This window comes from Muscardinus avellanarius (genome assembly GCF_963383645.1).
Source record: "Muscardinus avellanarius genome assembly, chromosome: 6".
In the NCBI taxonomy this organism is placed as follows: Eukaryota; Metazoa; Chordata; class Mammalia; order Rodentia; family Gliridae; genus Muscardinus; species Muscardinus avellanarius.
The window spans coordinates 42,428,550-42,450,342 of NC_137791.1; the positions used below are offsets into that span (position 1 = coordinate 42,428,550).

The window sequence follows — 21,793 nt, forward strand, 5'->3', positions numbered from 1 at the left end:
GTATTGCTCACCATTTTGTTGTGTTGTTTTGTTTTGGAGATTTGGGGTTCAGTCCATGTGAGGCCAGGGTCTGAATCTCAGGGCATGGTCGCAGGAAACAGAGAGTGTGCACCCCCAAGGCTCTGCTCTCACACCATGGAAGCAGAGAGCCAGCAGGCAAGGGGATCAAGGACACAAGCCATCCCTGAGGCCACAGCCCAGGGACCCCCCTCCCCCACACCCCACTGGCCAAGTGAGTTCCAGATAGATCCATAGACTCATCTACTGAGAAGATTACAACCCTTTTGACCTAACCATATCAACCCTGAGCTCTTCAGGGGACATTCTATAGCTGACCATAACAGTTACATTTGAAAGTTTTCTAAAAATATTTATCTGCTGGTTTTTTTTTTCTTGGTGGTACTAGGGGTGGAACCCAGAGGCTTTCTACCTCCAACCTATACTCCCAGATCTATTTTATACTTTATTTGGAAACAGAGTCTCACTACGTTGCTGAGAGCCTCACTAAGTAGCTGAGGCTGGCTTCGAACCTGTGCAATACTCCTGTCTTATAAATTATATCCAATTTTATTTATTTAAACACTTACCATTATCAGACTAAAACAGATCCACCAACATGAGGCATTTGAAAAGTTTTTCCAGGTGTTACACACACACACACACACACACATACACACATACACACACACACACACACACACACACACACACACACACACCTCAGAAATCACTGTCCTGATCTCTGTACTGAATTCTGTCCATATCTTTTCAGTCTTCTGGTGGACATCTCAGATGAAGATGTCCAGCAGCCCCCAAAGTCCCTCTATATTAAAAGTTTAAGTGGCTTGTTTGTACTCAATTTTAATTTAATAAAGAAACTCAACAGTCTGGTTTAAGTAGGCACTCAGCTGCACTGAGATGAAGCTGAATATCTCCTTCCCAGCTACTGACAGCCAGAAATTCATTGAAGTGGACAATGGATGCAGACTTTGCTTTTTGTGAGAAGGGTATGACCACAGAAGCTGCCACTGACTCTCTGGATGAAGAACAGAGGGTTATGTGGTCTGAATCAGTTGTGGGAACCACAAGCAAGGTTTCCCCATGAAGCAGCATATCTTCATGGAGAAGACTTGGCCCGGTTCACCTACTACTGAGCAAGGGGTATTCCTGTTATAGACCAAGGAGAACTGGAGAGAAAGCACAAAGCTGTTCCCGGTTGCATTGTAGATGCCGAATGAGCATTCTTAACTTGGTTATTGTAAAAAAGGAAAGAAATATATTTCTGGACTGATGGATACCACTGTGCCTCATCTCCTGGGGCCTAAAAGAGCCAGCAGAATCCAAAAACATTTCCATCTTTTCAAAGAAGATGATGTCTACCAACATGCTGTCAGAAAGCCTTAAACAAGAAAGGTAAGAAACTCAGGACCAAAGCACCCAAGATTCAGTGCTGCTCCATGGTCCTGCAACACTAATGCTGATATAGGACTCTAAAGAGTGTTCTAAGAAAAACAAGGAAGAGGCTGCAGAGTATACTAAACTTTTAGCCAAGAGAAAGAAGGAAGCCAAAGGAAAACTCCAGAAACAGTCAAGAGCACAGGCTGTCCTCCCTGAGAGCTGCTACTTCTGACTCTGAGTTCAGTCGAAATAGAAAAATTTTAAGAGCAACAACAGCCAGCCATGGTGGGATACAGGAGGATCACAGTTCCTTTGCAACTCCATGAGACCCTGTTTCAAAAATTTAAAAATAGACAAAAAAAATAGGTCTGGGGTGTAACTTGGAAGAAGAATGCCCCTGGGTTTCATCCCCAGTGCACACACACACACAAAAAATCTAACAACAAATAAATAAGATCAGACCTCAAAAAGCAAAAAAATCTGGTTTGAAGTTCAATATGTTTTGGTATTTGATCTTTAGAAACTGTCATAGACAAAAAAAAACATATTTCACAGTTTTATGTTTCAAATGAAATAAATGCTGTATTTATGTAATCAAATTTTACTTTTAATTACATTCACAAATTAGTCACAAATTTTGTTGAATTATACTAGAAAATGTCCATCTTCCCAGATTTCAACCAGTAAAGGCAAACTAGTGAGAAAGGGTTGACATTTGCATTTTAACAAATGAATTAAAAGGTACAATAAATTTTTATTGGAAATATTTTAAAAATACCTTTAGAAACTGCTGACAAGTGTTTTAAAAATGCAGACGTGAGAGATCTTAAGAGGTGATACGTTGACATTGATTCTTTACCCAAATCATAGAACAATCTGCTTTCAAACTACTTTCACATAAATTTTTTACAGTAAACAGTTACTTTCTCACTTGTTATTAAAATGTCACCTTCAACTTACAGAATAAAATTTTGCTGTTATTTTTTTTAGTAAAATACTACTGTCATCTATTTGTAATCACATAAAATAAGTAATTTGAAACACTTGCCTTCTTTGTGTGTGTGTGTGTGCATGTGTGTGTGTGTGTGTGTGTGTGTGTGTGTGTGTGTGTGGTGGTACTGGGGCAGAACCCATGGATTTCTACTTCTGAACTATACTCCCAAAACTATTTTATATTTTATTTGGAAACAGGGTCTCACTAAGTTGCTGAGAGCCTCACTAAGTAGCTGAGGCTGGCTTCGAACCTGTAGATCCTCCTGTCTCAGACTCCCAAGCGCTTGGATTACAAGCACGTGCCACCACGCCCAGCTGAAAAACTTACCTTTTAAAAATAAGAAGCCTGTACTCCCAGTACCTGGGAGGCAGAGATAGGAGGATCTCAGGTTCAAGACCAGCCTCAGCAACTTAGAAGATTCTCAGCAACTTAGCAAGACCCTGTTTCAAAACAAAAAATAAAAAGGGCTGAGAGTATAGCTCAGGGGTAAAATGCCCCTGGGTTTAATCCCCAGTACCACAAAAAAAGAAAATATGTAATATTTGATTGTTCTCCTAGGTGTTTTCCTTCCAAGTACTTTGTGGAAGGTGTGTAGGACACGTATCTTCATGGTTACTACCCATCAATGCAAAGTGTCATAAAGGGCAGAGTGTGGTGACACGTGCCTATAAACCCAGTACTTGGGAGACTGATACAGGAGCATCTCAGTTTTGAGGCCAGTCTCAGAAACTTAGTGAGAATCTCAGCAACTGTGACCCTATTTCCAAGTAAAAAATGAAATAGGACTAGGGGTGTAGCTAAGAGGCAGAACACCCCTGGGTTCAATCTCCCCACCCCAGAAAAAGTGTCCTGAGGAGCCTGGCTTAGTCTTGAGAGAAGTGACTTGATGCCACCCCAGATCTTCATGCCATTCCATTTCAAAGTCTTGTTTCTTGGTGTCTCTGTGAGGCTGCAGTGAACTATAGAATAGGGCCTGTGCGGTACCCAAGCAAGATTCCCTGTTGAATGTTCCAGGAAAAGCCATGGTTCCACCACTACAGGATATGCTTGTGCTAACAATTTTGTAAGATATGTTTTAACATGTAAGGAAGTAATTTCTAACTTCTGAGACTTTTCATTGAGATAATTTTTTCTCTGATGTATTTTTCCTTCAATTGACTCATGGAGAATCCTAGCTCTCTATGCATTTTTTTTTTTTTTTGGTAGTACTGGAGATGGAACCCAGGGGCATTCTATACCCCCAGCCCTATTTTTTATTCTTTATTTTTGAAACAAGGTCTCACCAAGTTGCAGAGGACCTCACTAAGTAGCTGAGGCTGTCCTCGAACCCTGATCCTCCTGTCTCAGCTTTCCACATGCTGGTATTACATTACAAGTGTGCATCACCAAGCTCAGCTCATTTCATTGTTGAAATAAAGCAGTCTGCAAACATGGGGCTAAGCTTACTGGCCCTGCAGACAGAACACTCATATTGACCTACTAGCCCCAGCACTACTAGCTGTGTTACTGTCACTCATTAATCAAGTTCTGTGCTTTGGTCTCTGCGTTTTCAGGAAAGGAAAGGAAAGGAAAGGAAAGGAAAGGAAAGGAAAGGAAAGGAAAGGAAAGGAAAGGAAAGGAAAGGAAAAAGAAAAGAATAAAGTTTCATGATATTATAATAAAGAATATATAAATTAATTTATTAAAGTGCTTAGAATTTGCCTGACATAGTAAGTTGTCAGGAAATGCTGAGTTTCTAGAAAGTATCATAAACTGAAATACACTAAAACACTCTTACTCTCACTCCACTGTGCAATTTTTCTAGTACTTTATAAAATTTCAGTGATGCTTTCTATGCAGTTTTCAAGTCTTTGCTGACAAAGGAACACATTGTAATGTACTGTCATGTGGTTTCCCATATATTATTTTAGTGTTTATTTTGCCACTGCAGGAAGCTGGGGGGGGGAGGCTGCGGGGGGAGACAAGGCTTTTCCCTTTTGCTATTAATGTAAGAACCCTCAAAAAGCCTTCTAGGTTCTTGTTTGTTTGCTTGCTTTTTGCTGTACTGGGGATGGAACACAGAGGCATGCTACCTCCGAGCTATACCCCCAGTCCTATTTCTTACTCTTTATTTACTCTTTATTTTCCAACAGGGTCTCACTGAGTTGCAAAGGGCCTCACTAAGTTGCTGAGGCTGTCAGTGAACTGTGATCCTCCTGTCTCAGCCTCCCAAGTGCTGGGATTTAATTTTTTATTTTGAAACAGGGTCCCACTAAGTTGCAGAGGGCCTCATTAAGTTGCTGAGGCTGGCTGTGGACATGTGATCCTCCTGTCTCAGCCTCCCAAGAACTGGGATTACAGATGTGCACCACCAGGCCTGGCTACTTTCTGGCTTTTTATCAACATGCTTACTAAATGTGGTGGTGTGTGTGTGTGTGTGTGTGTGTGTGTGTGTGTGTGAGAGAGAGAGAGAGAGAGAGAGAGAGAGAGAGAGAGAGAGAGAGAGAGAGACTGGGGGTGGAACCCAAGGGCTTTTTCTACCTCTGAGCTACACTCCCAGACCTATTTTATACTTTATTTGGAAACAGGGTTTCACTAAGTTGCTGAGAACCTCACTAAGTAACTGAGACTGGCTTTGAACCTGTGGGATCCTCCTGTCTCAGCCTCCCAAGTGCTGGGATTACAAGCGTGCACTACCACACCCGACTTAAATATAGTCTTAAATAGCCCAACCTTGAAGACAATTGTAAAAATTATAAAAGCTATTTTCAGAATCTGCAAGCATATCTTTAGTTTATTTACATTTTTATACTTTTATTGGTGCATTATCATCTCACATCATAATGTAGTTCACAATGGTAGTGATATGCATGCACACAGCACTCAGCAGGCTTCTCCCAGCTCCGTCCTCACTCCCCAACCCCCCTCCATACAGAGCATTGAGATTGACATTGGTATTCTCACATATGTACATAATATTAATGGAAGTGTTTCCTTCACCAGTCCTCCCTTCTCCCACCCCTTTCCCCTGGACCACTTCCCGGCTCCCCTGAGGTTTCTCCTCCATCATCTGGAGCCCCTCTGGTATCCCGAGTACTCCCTAGCTTCCACATATAAGAGAAGACATACGCCCCTCACTTTCTGTGACCGGCTGATCTCACTTAACATACTGTTCTCCAGGTCCATCCATTTTCTTAGAAAGGACATGATTTTGTTCTTCTTTATTGCTGAGTAGAATTCCATTGTGAAAACACATTTTAAGTACCTTGATTATTCTGGTGGCTACACATTTTTATTAACTAATTTGTCAAGGCATGTTGTACACTTTTTGTGAGGTTCAGCAAATATTAAGTCTATTTTTTCAAGTCGTTTTCTTCTTCATTTCTCTTCACATTCTCCCCCTTTTTATAAAATCTAAAGAAATTGGTATTATTTTTAGCTCATTAGCCAACATAGAGCTCATATGAGGACAGAGTACTAAGGCTGTCCTCTATTTTGGGGGGTTTCCAATACTAGTAATAATTGCAATTAATTAGTTTCTTTGTTCTTTAGTTTCTTTGTAGGAAGGTTTTAAGCCATTTGGTGAATTTTGGAAGTTAGTTTTAAGAAAACTAACCAAGTGATAAGATCCATAACTTATCAGGTGGACTGCAGTACACCCCAGCTCCAGCCCCTGCCCTAAAGAACCCCGCTTTCCCCAGGGGCACCCTGTGCGTGTGGATTGGCCCCATCACCACAGTCAGCTACACACAGAATTTATGTTGAATAAATATTTGCTGGCTTGATTTGAATGAATCCATTAGTGTAAAGGACATAAAAGGAAATCATCGTCTTTTATTCAATGTGCTTTTCAACACAGAGAACTAGAAATATTAAGAAACTTTCTGCAAGCCAACTTAAATTATTAACATTTTTTGGTAGGAAGAACCAATAAAAACCATTATATTGGTGGACTTTTGATAACCCATCTTGGGAGATGTCATGTGTGTAATTCTGCAGAGTACAGGTGAAGGGGCCGAGCTGTGGGCTTGGGAAGATGCTGGTGAGTTCCCTCTCTGACCTTAGCCTCTCTGTAGCAGCAGGTGGTTGGGCCAGAGGATTCCAGAGGTCTTTCCTAATATAGCATTTATCAATGCGATTTCTGTCCCACCTAAATTTTGAAACTCAATAGTCTCCATGTCTGCGGCATTCTTATAAGGAGGCCTACACTTGAGGTAAATCCGTAGACAGATGTTTTTCATCTAACTTCTACTTTCTGTGAAATGTTTCCTTTTCTCTGCTTCCTTATACTTCAATACCAAATCAATAATGTGTCATTATGACCTCTTTTAAGGGAAATAAAACAAGAACCTAAAACAAACAACTTCCCCCACATGACCTTAAAGGCTCAATACGCTGAAGGAAGTCTAAAAAATTCATCAATTGATTAAAATCTCTGAAAATTTATTGGAGGTAAAAAAATTTTGACTTCGCTCTTACTTATCACTGATGCCATTACTTTCACCCTTTACTACCTGTATTTTTATGCATTTATTAGTGTATTATAATTATATACCACAGTGGGATTCAAAGTGATAAATTCACACACACACACACACACACACACACACACATCACTCAGTGTATTTCTCTCTGTTCTTTTACTACCTTTGAATGATATTTCTCAAATTTCAAGACTATTTGCCTATAGATACTACAGTCTAAGCTTTCCTAGACAGACAAGCAAAACAAAAGAAAACGAAGAAATGCTGAAATCTGCATATTTCTTTGCTCCAGTATGATTATTCTCATTGATGCAACTCTGGTCAATGAAAAATGCTGGGCCCTTGCTGTGTGTATAGCTGTAAAAATATACAGAAAAACTTTATATATTTTTTAATGTTGAAGACAAATGTGATAAACAGCAAAAATCACTATTTAGAAAAAAATAATTATTAGGAATTTTCTGCCCTACTTTGTCATTGAGGATACAGATCACAAAAAATATTCTAGGCAAGATGCTAGACTTTGCTTCTTCAAGGAAACCAACTTTGCACTTCTTGAAGCATCTCAGAAATTTGAAGAAACAGATATTGGAAAAATTATATGGGCCAATTTGTTACTAACACGTCTCAGTTATATTACACTATTTGGTTATTAACCAATATCATTGGTAATGCCCTACATATCAGGCAAGATTCTAGGTGATGTACATAATTTATTAAATCTTTATAACAATCCTATGAGCTGCTAGCAGCTCATAGTCGCTCCATACCAGGCCTTGTTAATTAGAAGCTGAGGCCTGATGTGGCATGCCAGGCATAGATGTCGACTTACAGGGAGTGAGCTCTGCACTCAGCTGCCCAGGTTCTTTCTGGGCAAAGCCAGTCCCCTGTGTAATGCACCATGCACAATCCACTCTCCTTAAAGAACTGCAATTACCACTATTTGCAGATAACAGGATTCTACACTTAGAAGACCCAAAAAATTTATCAAAAGACTTCTAGAGATGATTAACAAATTCAGCAAGTATTGGGATACAAAATGAATTTTAAAAATCAAGAGCTTTCTATATGCCAACCATAAGTCTACTGAAAAATAAATCTAGAAATTCTACTCATAACCTCAAAAACAATAAAATACATAGAAATAAATCTACCATAGTAATAAGTCTGATCTCTACAAGAAAATTATAAAACACCAAAAAATTTATCTTAATCTTAGGAGATAGAAAATTTTCCCATGCTCTTGGATAGGCAGAATAAATATTATCAAGTTAGGCATTCTACCAAAATCAATCTACATATTTGATGCAATTCCTATCAAAATACCAATGTCATTCTTCACAGAGTTAAAAAAGTCAGTCCTAAATTTTATGTGGAAAAACAAAAGATCCAGAATGGCCAAAGCAATTCTCAGCAATAAAAATCATTCAGGAGGTATCACAATATCTGACTTAAATTATACTAGAGAGCTATAGTAATAAAAACAGGATGATAGGTACACAGAAATAGACATGTAGACCAATGGAACAAAATAAAAGATACAGAGCGAGGCATGGTGGCACACACTTGCAATCCCAGTGAGGAAAACGGAGACAGGAGGATTGTAGGTTCATGGACAGTCTCAGCTACTTAGTGAGGCACTCTACAACTTAGCAAGACCTTGTTTCAAAAATAAAGAATAAAAAATAGGACTGGGGTGTAGCTCAGAGGTAGAATGCCCCTGGTTTCCATCCTCAGTACCAAAAACAACAACAACAACAAAAAGAATAGAAAATACAGAAACAAACCCAAACACTTATAGCCAATTGATTTTCAACAAAGGTGCCAAAAATATACATTGGTAAAAGACAGCCTTTTCAACAAATGGTGTTGGGAAAACTGGCTTTTCAGTTGTAGAAAAATGGAACTAAATCCCAACTTCTCACCCTACATAAGAGTTAACACAAGATGGATCAAAGATCTTGAAATTAGACAAGAGACTTTGAAATTACTAGAGAAAGGCATAGGTTCAATACACCAACACATAGGCACAGGTAGAAACTTCTTCAATAAGACCCCCAAAGCTCAGAAAATTAAAATAAAAATTAATAAATGGGATGGCATTAAACTATAAAATTTCTGTTTATCAGTGGAAATCAAGAATCTAAAGAGAGTCTACAGAATGAGAGAAGATCTTTGCCAGCTACTCCTCCAATAGAGAACTAATATCAAGAATACACAAAGTACTTAAAAGACTTAACACATGGGCCAAGCGTGGTGTGACATGCTTGTAATCTCAGTATTTTGGAGACTGAGATAAGAGGATTGCAGGTTTTTGGCCAGCTTTAGCTATTCAGTGAGGCACTCCACAACTTAGTGAGACCCTGTTTCAAAATAAAGATTAAACTGCCGGGCGTGGTGGCGCACGCTTGTAATCCCTGCGCTTGGGAGGCAGAGACAGGAGGATCGCGCAGGTTCGGAGCCAGCCGCGCGCGCTGGCTTAGGAGACCCTGTTTCCAAATTAAAAAAAAAATGTAAAAATAGGTCTGGGAGTGTAGCCCGAAGGTAGAAGGGCTTCCGGGAACCCCAGTACCACCACCAAAAAAAAAAAAAAAAAAAAAGATTAAAAATAGATCTGGGAGTATAGCTTGGAGATAGAATGTCCTTGAGTTCAATCACCAGTACCATAATAAATAAATAAATAAATAAATAAATAAATAAATAAATAAGACAACACTAAAAAAATAACCCAATCAAGAAATGGAAAATTGAACTAAACAGACACTTCACAAAAGAAGAGTTTCAAATGGCCAATAAATACATGAAAAATATTCAACATGATTAGCAATCAAGGAAATGCAAATCAAAACTACACTGAGATTTCATCTAAACCTACTAAGAGTGGCAAACATCAAGAGGTCAAAAAACAATAAATGAATGTTGGTGAGGATTTGGGGAAATAAAAACTCTTCTACACTGTTGATGGGATTGCAAATTAGTGCAGCCGCTATGAAGATTAGTGTGGAAGTTCTTCAGAAAACTGAGAATGAACCCATTCAGCTATACCACTGCTAGGTATCTTTCCAAAGGAACTGAAATTAGAATATTATGGTAATACAAGCATACCCATGTTTATTTATTTGTTTGTTTATTTATTTTTGCTTATTTATTGTGGTACTGGGGAGTGAACCCACAGGCATTCTACTTCTGAGGCACACCCCCAGCCTTACTTTTTATTATTATTTTGAAACAGAATCACATTAAGTTGTGGAAGCTCTTACTAAGTAGCTGAGGCTGGCTTCGAACCTGCAATCCTACTGTCTCAGCCTCCCAAGTACTGGAATTGCAGACATGTGCCATCACACCTAGTATATCTATGTTTTTTTAGCAGCACATATCACAATAACCAAATTATGGAACCAATCTAGGTGTCCATCACCAGATGAATGGATCACAAAATTATGGGATATCCATACAATGAAATTCTATTCAGCAATAAAGAACAAAATTATGTTATTTTCAGGAAAATAGATGGACCCGAAGAACATTATGTTAACTGAGATTAGCCAGACACAGAAAGTGAAGGCTCATATATTTTCTCTCATATGCAGAAGCTAGGGAGTAATCAGGATACCAGAGGGACTTCAGATAACAGAGGAGAAACTCCAGTGGTGTGAGGAAAATGGTCTCGGGGAGGTGGGGAAAGTGAAAATTAATGAAGGAAACACCTTCCTTGATAGTATGCACATACTGGAGAATAGCAATGCCAATCTCAGCATCCTGTACGAAGAATGGAGGATGAGGAGAGAGCCGGGGAAAGTTCACCAAGTGCTGTATGCAAGCATGTCACTGTCACTGTGAATTACATTACAGTGTGAGACAGTAAGACTATAATACACCAATAAAAGTATTTCAAAAATGGCATTTCACCCTGTTTATTAAAAATATAAAACCTGGTGCCGGGCGTGGTGGCGCACACTTGTAATCCCCGCGCTTGGGAGGCAGAGACAGGAGGATCGCGCAGGTTGGAAGCCAGCCGCGCGTGCTGGCTTAGGAGACCCTGTTTCCAAATAAAAAAATGTAAAAATAGGTCTGGGAGTGTAGCCCGAAGGTAGAAGGGCTTCCAGGAACCCCAGTACCACCAATAAATAAATAAATAAATAAATAAATAAATAAACAAATAAATAAAATAAAATAAATAAAACCTGGTAATTTCATGTGTAAACATAGCATGTATTAAAACCATGCATTGAGTGCTTCTTTTTAGTTTTATCTCAGTATTGAAAGGCATTTTCTTATCATCCTCTTGGGGTACAGTTGGTGCTTTTCATTTTATTTTATTTTTATTTTTACTTTTTTGTGGGTCTGGGGATAGAAAGAGGCACTTGACCTCAAAGCTACACCCCCTACCTTATTTATTATTCTTTATTTTGAAACAGGGTCTCAGTAAGTTGCAGAGGACCTCACTAAGTAGCTGAGGCTGTCCGCGAACCCAGATCCTCCTGTCTCAGCCTCCCGAATGCTGGGATTACAAGCATGCGCCACCACGCCCAGCTCAGTTGGTGCTTTTTTTTAAATTTATTTTTATATTTTTATTTTTTATTTTTTGGTGGTACTGATGTTCCTGGAAACCCTTCTACCTCCGGGCTACACTCCCAGACCTATTTTATATATTTTTTTGGAAACAGGGTCTCTTAAGCCAGCACAGCTGGCTTTGAACCAGTGTGATCCTCCTGTCTCCGCTGGCTTTGAACCAGCATGATCCTCCTGTCTCCGCCTCCCAAGCGCAGGGATTACAAGCGTGTGTCACCACACCTGGCCAGTTGGTGCTTTTTAAATGCAATGAGATTCTAGGTGAAATTTTTTCATTGCATACATTATTTTTCCTCTTACTTTTTTTTTTTTTTTTTTTGGTGGTGGTACTGGGGTTCCTGGAAACCCTTCTACCTCTGCGCTACACTCCCAGACCTATTTTATATTTTCATTTGGAAACAGGGTCTCTTAAGCCAGCACAGCTGGCTTCGAACCTGCGCAATCCTTCTGTCTCTGCCTCCAAAGCACGGGGATTACAAGCGTGCGCCACCATGTCTGGCTTGAAATATTTGCATGATTCATTAGAATAACTAGTGATAAGTCGAGTCCCTCCCCCAAGTGATCTCCCAGTGGGAACAGGAGGTGGAACCCTGGAAGCCAGAAGTGGAGATATCGTGAGACTCCAGGTGCCTCGAGACTCCAAACATCGCTGGACTACCGATGTCGCAAGAGAATCGGCATGCCTATAAAACATCGGTGCCTCCGATCCTCCATGTGACTCAGCCGGCAGATCAGGACTATGCACAACTCTCCAGATGCTTTGGTCCCTTCGCCCATGAATCAGCGGTCTCTGATAACCTGGTTGGTGTTTTTACCTCCCTCCTAAACCCCCTAACTCTATTTTCAACCTAACAACTAGTAGATACAAAAGTTTCAATAGTTTTTCACATTTGTCTTTCAAAATGTAATAAAGCTTTTGATCCACTTAAGCATTTCAAATTCTGAACACCTTTGCTTGACTCTATAAGATAGACATTTCCTGTAGTGAGTAAATTAACATTAATGACAGTAACCTTTGCAATATTCCCTGAGCACCAAGTGAAGTTTAATTCCTTTGAACTGAAAACCCTACAGTAAGCAGTAGTATGTGCTTCAGAGGGAGTGAGAGAAACATCAGAAAGTTCTTGGTGTCTTCTGCTTCTGCCTCTACTGATATTTGTCCTCCAGAGAAAAATGTTTGGAAGTTCAGAAGCCACTCAACAGCCAGCATCTATTTACTGCTGTTCTCGTCTACCTGAGCGTCAATAAAAGCCAAAAGAATGGCTGATTTAAGTAAAGAGGGATTGGTATCCGCAGGCATATGTTATGAGAATGATGTGTCCACAGATCTTTCAATCTTGACTTGTTTAGAGACAAGCAGAGTCTCTGGAAGAAGAATTAGCTTTTTAAGAGTTTTGAACTTTTAGCCAGAAATGTATTGAAGTGCACAAAACAGAAGATGACTTAGTTGGTGCAACCTGTGCTGCCATGACGCTGTTCGACTCTGTGTCCCACAGAAAGAGCCACCTCGTGGGTGCACTCCACCCTCCACACACAGAGCTCGTGCATGGCACGCCAGCAGGCTGCTCTGCATGGAGAAAGGAGACCATGCCTTTCTACAGAGACCCTTTCTATTCTATCCCTACCACAGTAGTCAGCTGCATCTCAAACACCTTCAGGTTCACACAGTCTTGTGTACTAAGCATCCTACGACATACTTGGGAAACCCAGGCACTGAGAGAGGTAAGCATGCTTGGCAAGGCTTGGGCGAAGCTGAAAATCAAGGACAGAAGTAAATACAGACGTACATACCAATTCAAACCCCAGGTTTAGAAAGGTCAAGGAGTGAAGAGAAGTTTCTGACCTGTAATTGGCTAAAACAATTATGTATACTTCGTATACATACAATTCTGTGTGTGTGTGTGTGTGTGTGTGTGTGTGTGTGTGTGTATGTATACAGTTCTATATATTTGCTAATTCCCAGAAGTGAGAGGAAAGCTCTGAGAGGGGTAAAACAGCTCCTGAAGAAAGACACATCCACATGTGTTATTCCACAGTTGCCCAGAAGCTTAGTAACACGGACCATACCTGAAAAAGACGCACTTTCAGATACAGTGAGCACTTTCAGGAAGTGTAAAGGTCCCTCCTGTTTCTTTTTCTCTTCTATACCTGGCTAAAATGTTATGCATCCTTCCACGCCTGACTCTCAGTCACCTGCCTGTCCTGGGCCCCAGCTAGGAGTGGGAAAGCTGGGGTGGGGGGGACTGGAATGGTGGTTCACAGAGCCACCCTAGTGTCAATGAAGTCTCCACAATGTGAATCTGCATGCTACTTCACATATATTTTTCATGGAGAGTAGTGTCGGCATTCTGGGTGACAGTGTGGACCTTTATGCAAGAACGAGCAGCCCGTGGGGACAGTTACACCCAGTGATCTTGAGCAGGGCATCTGTGGCAGCCGTTGTTGTTACTGCTCTTGGTTCTTTCTTCACGTTAACTCCAATTCTACCATTAGAAACTATAACAAGGCGCCGGGCATGGTGGCGCACGCTTGTAATCCCCACACTTGGGAGGCAGAGACAGGAGGATCGCGCAGGTTCGAAGCCAGCCGTGCGCACTGGCTTAGGAGACCCTGTTTCCAAATAAAAATGTAAAAATAGGTCTGGGAGTGTAGCCCGGAGGTAGAAGGGCTTCCAGGAACCCCAGTACCACCAAAAAAAAAAAAGAAGAAGAAGAAGAAAGAAAGGAAGGAAGGAAGGAAGGAAGGAAGGAAGGAAGGAAGGAAGGAAGGGAGAGAGAAAGAAAGAAAGAAAGAAAGAAAGAAAGAAAGAAAGAAAGAAAGAAACTGTAACAAGGCAAAATTAACAGTTTGCTCCTGAGCTCAAGGATTGCTAAAATCTGGAGTAATAACTGAAGCCAAATGAAACACTGACATACTTTATGGAATATTCAAATTTCTTGCCAGATGTGGTGGTGCACGCTTGTAATCCCAGCATTCAGGAGACTGAGACCAGAGGATCGCGGTTCATGGACAGCCTCAGCTACTTAGTGAGGCTTTTTGCAACTCAGTGAGACCCTGTTTCAAAATAAAGAATAAAAAATAGGGCTGAGGGTGTTGCTTGGAGATAGAATGCCCCCGGGTTCCATCCCCAGTACCACAAAAAAGAAAGAAAAGAAAAGAAAAGAAGAGAAAAGAGAGAGAGAGAGAGAGAGAGAGAGAGAGAGAGGGAGAGAGAGAGAGAAAGAGAGAGAGAGAGAGAATTTTCTAGAGAAAGCTTTGAGGATCCCTTGAAAGTACCTTCTTTCCATTGGTGACTGATGGGCAGCCAGCATTGAAAATGGATGGATTAGCACAATGCTGTCAACACTCCCAGGAGAAGGGTATGATTATCTTTATTTTATAGTAAGGAAAATGAGACACATGGTTCACAAGCAGCAGAACTGGGATGAGCAAGTAGTCAGTCTCCAAAATTTATCTTCTTTTCCACTAAGCTCTACTGCCCCTCCAAGACCAAAAAAATCAACTGATACTTAAGGAATAGTTTCATTCACATGATGGACATAACAAATCATTCAGCAATTTATCTGCAGTTAGATTTTAAAAAAAACTTTTATATAACTTTTCAGCCAGAGCTGAAAAAAAAACAAACAAGGTTCAGATCTAGGAATTATTCTGTACATGACTGGGAAGCTGAGCAAGCCATAGCCAGTGCTGAAATCGAGATTTCACTGTTTGCTGTTCAAAGTAAACTATCTGCCGGGCGTGGTGGCGCACGCTTGTAGTCCTCGCGCTTGGGAGGCTGAGACGGGAGGATCACACAGGTTCAAAGCCAGCCTCAGCTACTTAGTGAGGCTCTCAGCAACTTAGTGAGACCCTGTTTCCAAATAAATAAAGTATAAAATAGGTCTGATACTATAGCTTGGAGGTAGAACGCCTGTAGGTTCAACCTCCAGTAGCAAAAAAAAAAAAAAAAAAAAAGTAAAGTGATGCTATCTAGTCTCTTAAAATTGAAACTGTTATCAGTATTTGTGGCTATGTATGCTGCATAAAATAATAAATAAATAAATAAATAAATAAATAAATAAACAAATAAATAAATAAAGTGAACTACCTGATTGGCTAACTGCGTACCACCCCAGAATTATTTCGTGAGGTCAATGCTGAAGTTGTACTTCTTCCTCAACTTTTATTAACCAAGAAAATTCATATAAATGATGTGGATATACATGTCAGGCAGGAACTGTTCCCTTTTAAACTGATATTAGTCCTCCCAGGCAATCGGGTTGAAAGTCTAGAAGCCCAAGCTAGCAGTTTTCTTTATCTGTCCTCGTCTACTTTAGCTTTGATAGAACCCAAGAGAATTCTCAGTTTTAAAGAGGAGGTGGTGTGGTGGCACATACCTGTTATCCCAGTACTTGAGAGGCTGAGATAGGAAGATACCAGGTTCAAGGTCAGTCTCAGCAACTTAGGGAGACCCTGTTTCAAAAACAAAAAGGGCTGGGAGTATGGCTTGGAGGTAGAATGCCCCTGGGTTCAATCCCAGTAGCAAACAGGGATATGGGGAATGGAAAGAAAACTCATTCCTACATTTCTCTCACTTGGTTTATCTAGGTAGAACCAGAGGGTAACAGTTCTGCGTCAGTTTACCTGGGCCTTGTTGGGCCACAAAATATTCTTCTCACTGGGTCAGACTGGCCGTGGAGTTGGCCTGGCTCAATGACCAAGGGCAAGAAATAAGGCAAGTGGGATTTAAGTAGGGGAAAACAGATGATATCACACATCTATTTAGAGAGGAAAAAGAAATACTATCCTCTGAAATGCAGGGGGGTGACAGTGTGTGCCCAGGCAGTTATCAACTATCACAAGATCCAGAGTGTAAACTGCTGGGTTTAAAAGAGTGACTTGCAAGGAATGAGGGAATAAAGGAGAGCATCCCACGTGACCTCCAGACATTCCACACTCTGAGGTCTGCGCCACATCACCACACCGGGCGCCTCGTGGAATGACTTGACCAAAGAAATTCAGCCAAGACATAGAGGCAGGAGGACACGCACTGGGCGGCTCTCGTCACAGTGCCAGGTGCAGTTCCCTGTTGTCTCACGTGACCCCCCACAATGAACCTCAAAGACGGCTATTATTTTCCACTGGTATTCTACATTCATTCTATTAGGAAGATAGCATGTTTTGAAATGAGTTTTGCATGCTTCTAAACCCTGAGTTTCTTCCACTCCATGACACAGACTTCCTAATTCTATCCTGAGCTTCATGTTTATTGGGTGTGACCAGGCTCTGCGAGGTGCTTCTGAGCCACCAGCAGGGAATGCAGTGTAGGCTGACCGGCCCACAGGACTCAAACTGCTACTGAGACCCTGGAGCCGTGCATCCAAGTATATTTCTGTAGCTGCTTCTTGTCCTTGGATTTTGCTGCAGCCATTGGGTTCTTCTCTCCCAGCATGGCTGCTGATTGGCCCCACCATCAAACCTCGCGTCCCATGCAGGTGCGAGGTACCCCTCTCTGGTCATTGGCCAGCTACTCCAGGGGCGGTCCTATCCCAGGGACGCTGCAGGCTGCCCGATGTGGCAGTGTCCCAAAGCTTTTTCCACCTCCACATCTCAGTAAGAGGCCCTCTGGGTGGTTTTTGTGCTTTGCCAACCACTTTTTAAAAAAACTTTGTGGCTGAATCTTATAGCATTCCAATTCTAAATCCAACTTGAATATGCCTGGACTTACAGAATGCCAAGGGGGTGACTGAAAGTTGTGGATATCAGGGTATAGATTAGATCTAAGAGTTGGGTGGGGGGAGAGCAGAATTCTCTTGAACTGTGACTCCATGCCAAGTAAGTACAAAGATCACTTTGTAATCTCTTTGCCTTCTAAAAGCCATTATTATGTTAGAAGAAAAGGGAGAGATTTAGGTACAGATTTTTTTTTTTTTTTTTTTTGCAGTACTGGGGATGGAACCCAGAGGTATTCTACCTTCAAGCTACACCTTCAGCCCTATTTTTTATTCTTTATTTTGAAACAGGGTCTCACTGAGTTGCAAAGGTCCTCACTAAGTGGTAGCTGAGGCTGTCCGCGAACCACAATCCTCCTGTCTCAGCCTCCCAAACGCTGAGATTACAAGCGTGTGCCACCACGCCCGGCTCAGAAATGTCTTTTGTTTGTGTGTGTGTCTGTGTGTGTGTGTGTGTGTGTTACTGGGGTTCCTGGAAACCCTTCTACTTCCGGGCTACACTCCCAGACCTATTTTTATACTTTTTTTATTTGGAAACAGGGTCTCTTAAGCCAGCACGGCTGGCTTCGAACCTGCATGATCCTCCTGTCTCCACCTCCCAAGCGCAGGGATTACAAGCGTGCGCCACCACGCCCGGCTCAGAAATGTATTTTAATAGCCTATATGATGGTGCTTGGGGAGTCTTGATCCTAAAGGGAACAAGTGAGAAGGCCAAAGTTCTCAAATTGCTGCATACTCTGACAAGAAAAATTTGTTTTTGTTTTCCAATCTACATTTATGACCCAAGTCAGGTAAATATACCTGGTTTCCTTCTTTAACATTTTTATGTAATCTTTTATGCACTGTGGTTTCAAATGTGCAATAATATGTACAATGATTTATTCCCAACTTCGCCTTAAGCAGAACAAATGTGTTTTTCCATATAGTTCCTTGCCCTAATAAATATGTACTATAAACTTAAATAAATAAAACCTTTTGGCACATGTAATTATGCACCACAGTGAGATTCACACATACACACAGCACTTAATGTATTTACTCCCACATCCCACCCCAGACCCCCCTCGTTCCGCCCTGTAACATCTTAGTAAGATTGGTAGGTAGCGACATCATATGCAAACATATTATTTAAACTATTCCCTTTCTCAAGCCTCATTTTCCCCTCCCCACCAACCCCCTCCCACCATTCTGCTGGTCTCGCTCCTCATTCAACTAAAGTTCTTTTTGCTTCCTCGTTTCTCTCTATCATCCACATATGAAACATAAAACCCTTGACTTTCTGAGACTGTCTGATCTCACTTAGAATAATATTCTCTAGTTCCACCCATTTTGCTGCAGGTGACATAACTTGGCTCTTTATGGCTGAGTTAAATTCCGTTGTGTTTATATATCACCTTTTCTTTATCCCTTCTGTTGATGGATACCTACGTTGGTTCCATAATTTGGCTATTTGTCACCCCTTTTTGACATTATTCTTAGCAAATCAAGGAAAGACTCCTCTTTTGCCTTTTTCAAGAATTTACTGATTTCACACAATGAATGCAGAAAAGGTGTTGGGGACATAGAGAGAATTAGCATTCTGTCCTTCCTTCAAATACGCAGGGACTCTGACACCTGTCACAGTGAGCCCCGCAGAACGACAGTCCAGGGCACCTGAGCATGAACACCTGACTTCCTCGTGTGTGACTTCCCTCTGGAGTGAGCCAGGGCAGCAGCCAGCCTGGGCGGTTAGCTCAGTTCTGTTTTCCTTAGTGCCACCATTCTGTGCTGTCTTCTAGAGCGTTCTCTTCTGGAAACATTCCTGTTTTTCTGTATCTACCTCTTCTTGGAAGCCAGACCCCATCTCCAAAGGGCAAGGTGACAAGAAAGGCATCCCAGGGCAGTGTGCATTGCACCCATTAGCAGATGAAGGGCTGCCTCTCAGCAGGTTGGAGACCCACCCAAGGCGCAGAGAGAGTAAATCAACAATGAAAGAGAGAATGTTTTCCAGGCAAGAGTCTTGAGTGGAATAATAATTTGCATTTAGTAAAATCTCCATTTCCTCCTGATTAAAAGCGCATCTCATCTGAGAGGAGATGTGGCCCATTTACTGATCATCATTTCTCAGTGTCAGAGTTACAATGCACCTGTCACTAAGAACACCGGAGCCATGTCAGAGCACGTGAGAGTGGAGAGCCGCAGGAGGAGGTCAAACTAGACACTCTGGTTAATTTTCACAAGGATAGAACCACCTTTCTCATAGTTCCTTTCCTGTTTTTTATTGACTAGTAGCAGCTTCTGAATTCTTATATGAAAGCATCAGAGAAAGCTCCCCCCCTTATGGCTTAAAAAGAGACAGTCTCAAGAACAACAGCCACCATATGTTTCCCCAACTTCCAGTAGAAATTGGATCAGCTAGATGTTATTTATTCCTTGTGTCAGAATAAAGATTGGGGTTACAGAAAAGGAGTGCTCAGCAGTTTATAAGAGACAGATTCACTGACATGCAGAACAACAGTTGGAAAACGTGACATTTTATAATTGGTAGCTATTAGCTTTGATGGCCAGGAAGGTAAAAAACATGCCTTGTAAAACAAAAAGTCAGCAAATATACACACGCCCAGATCAACCAGAAAACAAAGAGTACCAGATGGAGTAAACAGCTACCTGCTGCAGGCAGCGCGTGGGGGTGTGCGTCTTCTAATTGGATGACTTACCCCGGCAGGTGGAATCCGCGGCTCCCAGCGAAGTGCCTCCAGGACAGCGCTGCAGTGCCGAGACTCCAAGAGAACCAGGATGAAGAGCTACCCGCAACAGAAGGAAAACTAAGAGCAACATAATCTTGTCGGGTTTAAGCTTTCAATAGACAATAGCTTGATTCTGCTCCAGTGCAGCCCAGGCCAAGCTAGTGTGCGGGACCCCCTGCCTGTCCACCTCGGGCAGCCTTCTGCCCCGGGGCATCTTTTAAGCTGCTGTTTTGCTGCTGCCCTTCAACTCCTTCTTTGCTTCCAAATGCAGCCTGAAAAGGATCCAGGAAAGATTTCTTTATCTACGTTTTCTTTGGAAGCCAGTAAGCAATACCTGACACCCTTATGACAAATTTCACAGAGTTTACCAGCCTGGCTCAGGCAGCCGACGGCTGATTACACTGTGACAGACAGAGCAAGGCGAAGGCTCAGAGAGAAAAGAGAAAGAGAAAGGATTGATGGAAAGTTCCAGCCAGGAGCCCGGGATGGGATGAAGAAGAAATATGTCAGTGTGGTTCCTCCCCAAACATGGTTTCTCCTTTTGAAAAGTAGAATGACTCCCTTTCCTTTTTAAAGCTCTTCTGGCTCCACCCCCTCCTTCAGTGACACTTGAGCAAGTCTCGGTTTGAGCAAGTGAGTGTGGGCCATTCCACGGACAGGAAAGCGGGGCTGGCTGCCAGGCAGGAGATAACTGCTTGCTGCTCACCATAAATATTCCTGGCAGACCAGGGGAAGAACAATTGGGGGGCAGTGGAGGAGCGAAGGCCTTGGAGGTACCTGCTGAATATTAGCTATGTCTTAATACCTTGAAAGATGAGAGACAATTAAGCCATGCAGTATAAATCAATGGTGAGCAGACATCGCCGACAATTCAGATTTATAATAATCGATCATTTGCATGAGCAACACCAAAGATAATTCACCTTCAGCTCATTATTCGAATGAAATGTCAACACCAGTGCACATTCCTGGGGCTTAATCTCTTTTCTCTCTCCTATTTTATAGTGGAATTTCAAAGATTATTCTTTCCAAATCAAAGGGAAATCCCTAAGCCAAATGAAGAGATACAGAGTGCACAGACACCTTTTCTTTCATCATGAACATAATAAAACATTACGAGGGGCCAGGAGTGCAAGGAAAGGTGTGGATTGTTTTTACAGAGACGTGTCGGAAAAAATAAGCTCAGCCCACAAAGCCTAGGATGCAGTGGAAACCCAGCATGGCTGAATACAGTTCCTTCTCAGATATCGCATGCTATCTTTTCACATCTCAGTGATAGAAATAAAAGCTTGACTGTTGGGGACTGTCTTGTCCACCCCAGTTATTTCTTCAGGAGTGCACCCAGGATCCAGAAATATCCAACTCAGGTAAACAGTTGACACCAGGCTTGATGAACAATGAAAATTTCTCCATTTACCCCATTTCTCCATTTCTATTTCTTCTTTCTTTTTTAATATATATATATATTTGTGTGTGTGTGTGTGTGTATGTGTGTATGTGTGTGTGTGTGTGTGTGTGACTGGAGATTGAAACCAGGGGCATTCTACCTCCAAGCTACACCCCCAGCACTATTTTATTTTATTTTATTTTGAAACAAGGTCTCACTAAGTTTAGGAATATCACTATTTGCTGAGGCTGTCCTTGAACCTGCCATCCTCCTGTCTCAGCCTCCCAAGTAGTGGGATTTACAAGCGTATGCCACCATGCCCAAATGAAAACAGTCTTTCACTTAAGTTGCCCTGAGGTAGTATTCCAAATGCTCAGCAGAATGTAGACAACATAATAGTCACAAAAATAACAGTCACACAAGTGAGCACTTCTAAAGAGGAGAGCAGAACAACCCTGAGCCCCGTTGCTCATGTTTGGTCATGTTCTGATTGTTTAGAACTCAAGAACAATAGTTAAAGCTGAATGCGGTGGTGCACA

General features: G+C 41.6%; 1 pseudogene across 1 annotated transcript; it reads left to right on the forward strand.

The window, feature by feature from the left end:
• Window positions 1–918: 918 nt before the first annotated feature.
• On the forward strand, window positions 919–19,949 carry LOC308264019 (small ribosomal subunit protein eS6-like; annotated as a pseudogene). Its single transcript has 3 exons — window positions 919–1,683; window positions 16,837–17,022; window positions 19,846–19,949. The product of its transcript is annotated as a small ribosomal subunit protein eS6-like (transcript).
• Window positions 19,950–21,793: the final 1,844 nt, after the last annotated feature.